Here is a 7,274-nt window from a genome sequence, read left to right on the forward strand (position 1 = left end):
TTACTCTGCCTTGTTCTACAAGCCTGGCGACCCAAGTTCAACCCCAGAACCCACATAAAGGTGGACAGAGAGACAGGTCCACAAACCCTTGGCATCACATATACAATTAATTAATCAGAAATTATGGGCCAATTAATAAAACATTCAGGTAATGAGAAATATGTCAGTCTAGAATGTCTAGAAAAATTTCATGTAGAAACTGTTACATAAAGGTGGGATTTACTTAAAAACAGTTCTCATGTAGGCCAGGCCAGCAGATGGTCTATGCTGAAATTTCAGGCCTGTGCCACCACATTCAGTTTATTGGGGGAAACCAAGGCTTCCTGAATGCTAAGCAAACGCTCTACCCACTGAGCTACATCACCACACTCTAAGCTGGTCTCTCGAGGGTGTACTGGCAGAACCGAGCTTCAAGTAAGACGCTGAGGGTCAAGAGAGCTCAAATGAGAAAATTATTCATACGTTAGAAATTCATCTACCGCTCGAGCACCAAACTTGTCTACTATCAAAATGAAATTGAAAATGCCCTCCATGTTGACAGCCTTAAATGTCTATTTCTACATTTTACAGGGTGGGTATATCTTGAAACACGATGCTGTTAAATAAGTTGAACACATGAACAATTATGATTTTCCCGATAGGAAGTCCTTACAATAGGCCATTTCCCAGAAACATACTTAAGATTGTTAGAATGCCTTCGTAATTTAAGAAAGACCAGTCTGGAACATCAATCACATAAGGTTTCTTCTTTGTCTGCCTTGTCCTCATTTGGCGATTGTTTGTGGACTCTTTTGTTAGATTTGTGCTCTCTAGTTCCTTCTGATGAGCACATAGCAACCTGGCAAGTCCTTATCCACACCCATGACTATTGGAAACCACTAAGAATTCAAACTATCAGGTTCATGTATTTTACAGTCAGTAGCCTCACTGCGCCACTGAAATCATCTAGGCTTCTGCATGGTGAGGCTCTAACTCACTGATGCTCATTTACAGTACCTGAACATAGGAGGACTGCCAGGAAGCTTCACATTCCCCACAAGATACTGCATGTGACCGTCTTTATGTGTGCACATGTGTGTGTATTATGTGTAGGCTTATATTGCATAGCAATAATGGCTTATATGATGATTAACTTTCTATTTCTTGGCTTTTAAACTTTTAGTTGCCATATACCTTTCTGGTTTAGTTCTTACACTACTTGATAACTTCTAACAGCTTCCCAGTGATATCTTATACATGAACAGAATAACTTATTGGTATAAAAATTAAGGAATTTCTAATATTTCCCTATTATATATTATGCCATAAAAAGCACACAAACACACATACACACACTGAGGCAAGGCTAACATGTATTAATTATTTAAATACCAATTAAATTTTGCCAAAGTGTTTTACAAGCCAAGTATAGTCACACATATATACAACTCCAGTACTCTGAGAAACTGAGTCAGGAGAATCACAAGTTTTAGGATAGCCTAAGCTACACAGTCATGCCCTGTCACATACACACACATAGATTTTTTTCTTATTCCACAAAAAAAAATGTGGTAGAATCCAGAAGACTTCTTAGATCTCTTACTGTCACAGACTTACAGCATAACAGACCCGAGGCAGAGTCTAGAAATTGTATATTGTAAAATGTTTGATATGGTTCTAATACTTGCCAGCTTTTTTTTTGACACATTGACACATTAATCTAAGTACAAGTTGAACATTAAATTTGTGTATGAAGTGAAATTTGAAACTACAGATTTTTATTGAACAAAATCAAACAGGTCCTAAACAAATGGGAAGATATACTATGTTCATGAATTAGAACAAACAATATTATAGTCAATCCTCTTCACACCAATGCTGATTAAGTTTCACCCCATAAAAACAGAAAAAGTGGAGGGGACTGGAGATGGCTCAGTCAGTAAAGTCCACACTGTGCACGCATGAGGACTGAGGTCAGATCTCTAGCACACACATAAAGTTCAGTTAGAGCAGTGTGCACCTGTTCTCCCACTGCTAGAAGGCAGAGACAGGACACTGGCCAACCAGTCTACCCAGTCTACTTAGTGAGCTCCAGGTTCAGAGAGAAACCTTTTCTCTAATGATAAGAGGAAAATGATTGACATTTGATCTCTGGCTTCCATGTGCACAGAAGTGCACTAACACTTGAATAGATGCAGGCACATGCCCATGCCCATATGAGTATGTACACATCATACAACACACACCCCAACCTGGTTCCTGAAAATAAACAAAGCTGGAATACCTATACAAGTTGCTGTTAAAGTCCCTGCAATGTTAACAGTGTGATATTGACACTAGAACTGACCCAGAAGGTCATAAGGAAAAGACAGAGGCAAGAGTTATACACACCCTGTCACTTGAGGAGGAGGCGGAACAGTAGAAAATAGACAGAGTTTTAAATAAATGCTGCCTTAGCCAAATACCCATGTGAAAAAAAAATGTCAGCCCCGTGTCTCACCATGCATACCTGTAACACCTTTGGTTGTGAATCCAAATGTAAAATAATGCAATTCTAGTAAAATTGGACACAGAGTAAGTACTAACCATCTTAAAGATGATTAATTGGGGAATGCCAACACAAAAGCGTTCTGCTTATCACAACACAGAACTCAAAGTGAACAGGCAATTGAGACAAGATAGTTACAGCACACATCTGTCAGAGTGTTCAAAACTGAACACAGGGAGACACAGAAGTCAATAGGAAATGGCCAAGAAAATGCACCCAAGATTAAAAAAAAAATGTTTCAAAGACATTTCCTGTGCTACTAGGAGATTCTGGAACAAGTGGGGCCAAGCCGCTTCTTTTACTCTTTGTCTTTCCAGTTGCTATGAGGTCAGCAGCACTCACACCCTTCACTCCCACCATAGTGTACTGGGTTGCCATTGGCACAAGAAACAGAGCTACTTAGGATGGATTGACACCTGTGAATCTGTGAACCAAAATGGTTTATTACTCTTCAGATGGTTGCTACAGTCTCTTGGCATGGACAGAAAACTGACCAACACCATCAGAAGCTAAGGTGTACGTGATTACACCCTTGCTTAGGTGGCACTTGACCCTGATGGGGATCATCACAATCAGATCACAAGGACAGATACTTAATGACAACCATAGAGGTAGTGTGAGTATTGACCAACATGTGACTCAGCACAGTGGGGACTTCTTCTGTGTGCTAAAAGGGAAATGCCTACCCAGAATTGCTGTAGCCCTGTTGATCCATTATAGCTCCAGAACACAACAGAACTAACAATACATTAAAGTACCCTTTTATGCAACGAAATACAAGCACCCATAAGTCAAATGATATACAGCTATGTTCCTAAGGATGTTATCTGGTGAAAGAAAAAAAAATCAAAGTATAGCATATATAGTATATGATATACATATGTGATATATATGTATCATATAAAAGCAATGTATAAATATCAATAGTAGAAAATTGGGATGAATAATGCACTCACTCCTCAGCATTAGCGGGACACTGGTTTCAAGACTGCCTGTATAACAAAGTCCTCAGATGCTTAAGTCCCTGCTATAGATGAAATATGATTGCATGTAACCTATTCATATCCTTTTGTATATTTTTAAAGCATTTTCTAAAGTATTTATAATGCCCAAGGCCAGGTAAATGCTGCATAAATATTTGCCATACTCAACTGGTCAGTGAATGCCAAGAAAAAGGTCTCTCTGTACATATCTATAAATAGTAATTATCTTTGGTACAATTTTGAACTTTTAAACTTTTAAAAATATATATAAATCTATATGTATAGATATTTATCAATATCTATATATCTATAGAGAATGAATGAAATATATACATACAGAGTGATATAGATAGAGATCATGTATATAGAGATTATATACATACGTATACATACAGAGAGAGAGACACTATTGAGATAGCGGTGGAGACGGAGATGGAGGAGATGGAGATGATGGAGATGGAGATGTTATGGTGGTTTGAATGAGGATGGGCCCATAGACTCATTTATTTGAATGTTTAGTCCACAGTTGAAGGCAGTGCTTGAGAAAGACTAGGAGGGATGACCTTGTTGGAGAAGGATGCTCACTGGGGGGTAGATTTTGTGGCTTCAAAAGTCTATACCAGCCTGGCAGTGGTGGCACACGCCTTTAATCCCAGCACTTGAGAGGCAGAGGCAGGTGGATTTCTGAGTTCAAGTCCAGCCTGGTCTACAGAGTGAGTTCCAGGACAGCCAGGGTTACATAGAGAAACCCTGTCTCGAAAAACAAAACAACAACAAAAACAAAAATCCAAAATGTCTCTGCCAGTCCCAGTTAACACCCTCTCTGCCATGTGCTTATGGCTGAGGTACAAGATATCAGCACTATGCCTGCCTGCTGCTGTGATCCCTGCTATGATGCTCAGGGATTCTAGACCCATGGAACTGTGACCTCGACACTAAATACTTTCTTTTATAAGTGGCTTTGACCATGGGATTTGAGAAAATAAAGACAAGTATATAGATACATACATGGATATGTCCCCATATAACTTCATATATGTGTATATTTCCCTATATTCAGTGAATGACAGAGGCATTAAGCAATTAAGTTAGAGAGAGAGTCTCATGTTCCCTAAGATGGTCTTAATTTACTAAGTAGTCAAAGATAACTTTGAGACTCTGATGCACTTGCCTCTGCATACCAAATGTTAGGATTATAGTCATGCATTACCATGCCCAGTCAATGTAGCAATGGGGGTTGCACCCAGGGCTTCATGCATGCCAGGCATGTACTGTACCAACTGACCTACATTCCAGCCCCAGAGAAGGCTTTTAAATGTACAAATAGTCTTGTTGATTGGCAGTTTAAATCAGCACCAACTCCAACACTTTTACTCATTTTATTAAAAATAATTTTAGTGGTATTTTAATGTTTAAATGAAATATTTTCTATTTTCTAATCACTGTCGGCACAATTCAATTCAATGTCTTTTTTTTTTTTTTTTTTTTTGGTTTTTTGAGACAGGGTTTCTCTGTGTAGCCCTGGCTGTCCTAGAACTCACTCTGCTGGCCTCGAACTCAGAAATCCACCTGCCTCTGCCTCCCAAGTGCTGGGATTAAAGGCGTGCGCCATCACTGCCTGGCCAAATACAATGTCTTATGTTCAGAGTTAATTCATTTCTTGATTTGTGTCTAAGAGCAGTCCCAAGTATGCAGATTTTTTATTTCTGTGATCCCTGCTTTCCTTTCCAATTATCCTGCTCTACGGGTCACTAGTTGGGCCAGCCTCCCATAGGGGTAGCCTTCCTTGAATTCATCCTTCCACTGTTAGTTCCATTTGTGCTTCCATGGCCATTTGGTGAATGTCCATGCACTGTGCGCTTGACATGTGTACCAGAGCATGGGGTGGGATCTAGCTCTGTGCCCTGAATACTTGAGCTAGACTCCAAGGCAGAGAGAAAGAAAGCTCGTGTAGCTGCCTGCCCAAAATCCTTTACTCTTCAGCCATCTCAGACTCTCAGGAAGGAGCACATGGCATATGTCCAATAAAGAGCAGTGCTTTCAATGTTTACTTCAGAGTGGCAATATTCCAATTTCTATTACTACAACACGTGCTTGAGATAAACCTCCCATCTTTGCAAATGATGTGGGCTCACAATTTAGGAGGTGCCAGTCCATGCTCACTCTGCCACAACACTTTAGGTCTTTAGCACAAATTGAACCAAGAGGAAACATACAGGGCCCAGAGCTCCCTGCAATGCACTCTGAAGGTACACTCTCAATGGCCTAAAACGTCATACTAGGTTCAACCTCTTAAAGGTTTTACCACCCCCACTCTGTGGACACAGTCTTACTCATATGGGCCTGTGCAGGATAGCGCTGATCCAACCTATAGTGAGGGCCATAGCGCAAGTGGTGCTAGGAACATCTAGGACCCAGTGCACAGTGACAGGCACAGAACCACTTCCATTTCTCTCTGCAGGATATTTGAATATTTTTCCAGTGATAAAAGTAACCATTTATGGTAGGATCTCTGCACAGTATACACATATGAACAACTAAATGAATACACTCATGACTTTCATATCTGAGCAATCACCCTAAACATTTCACTGAGTTTTTAAAAATCGTTATCTGATATTATTTTACATACGTGAAATGAAATTCCAAATGTCTGAATTTTATGAAGGAGAAGTCCATACCATGAATACCTACTGGATGTTGTGCCGACAGCCACAGCTGTACAAGTGTGACAGACACTGCTGATTGCCAACTGGACAGGATCTAGAATTATCTAGAAGATAAACATCTAGGCATGGCTTTAGGAATTTTCTAGATGCTGTGTTAGCTGAGGTGGGTACATCCACTCTAAATGTAGTTGGCATCACCCCAAGGGCTTGAGCCTGGGACTGAATGAAAAGGAGAAAGCAAGAAGAGCCCCAGCATCCATCTCTCTGCTTCCTGATTATGGATGCAAGGTGACCAGCTCCTTCCCACTCCTGCTACCACGCCTTCCTTACCATGAGGGACTGTACTTCAAACTGTGAGCCAGAATAAATAATATCCTTCCTGAAATTGCTTTTGTCAAGTATTTTGTCTCAACAACAAGAGAGTTACTAATACAAAGAGCCACACACGATTGGTTCCTATATTTTTATGGGATATGAATTGCTATTAATTCTAATAACTCAGAATTAAAAAGTCCTCTATTGCTATATATCTATTTCCTAATCAAAGGAGTAGTGAAGGCTATCACTTGGCTCTGAATTAGGAAACTGGACTCCAAGCTCAGCTGCTCTCCTGCTCCATTGCCCTGCCTGTACTAGCAGCTGGTCCAGTGGACACATGCTTAGAACACACTGCATGCCAGACACCTGCCAAGTCCTTCACGTGCCTTAGGTCATCCCATGCTTATCTTCCTAGCACTCTCATTTCCCAGTTTTTTTTATATACATAAGAAATCTAAGGCCAAAAGAGAACAGAGAACATGCATACTTAAGATCACACAAATTAGAAATAGTCTTGAGCTTGAAATCATATTTCCTACCTTAGCCCCCAGTTCAATTGGCCAGCCATACTTAAGCACAAAGACACAATATAGTGTCATTATCAAGCTGAATGTCATTGATCTTTTAATATAAAAAAAGTTTACTTATATATGAGCTTTTCCATTTAAGTCTTTGGACCACTTTGAGTTAATTTTGATATATAGTATGAATATATATACATATACGTATATACATATATATACATACATATATATATATATATATATATATATATAT

This window comes from Grammomys surdaster, unplaced genomic scaffold (assembly GCF_004785775.1).
Source record: "Grammomys surdaster isolate TR1022 unplaced genomic scaffold, NIH_TR_1.0 64, whole genome shotgun sequence".
NCBI classification, from domain to species: Eukaryota; Metazoa; Chordata; class Mammalia; order Rodentia; family Muridae; genus Grammomys; species Grammomys surdaster.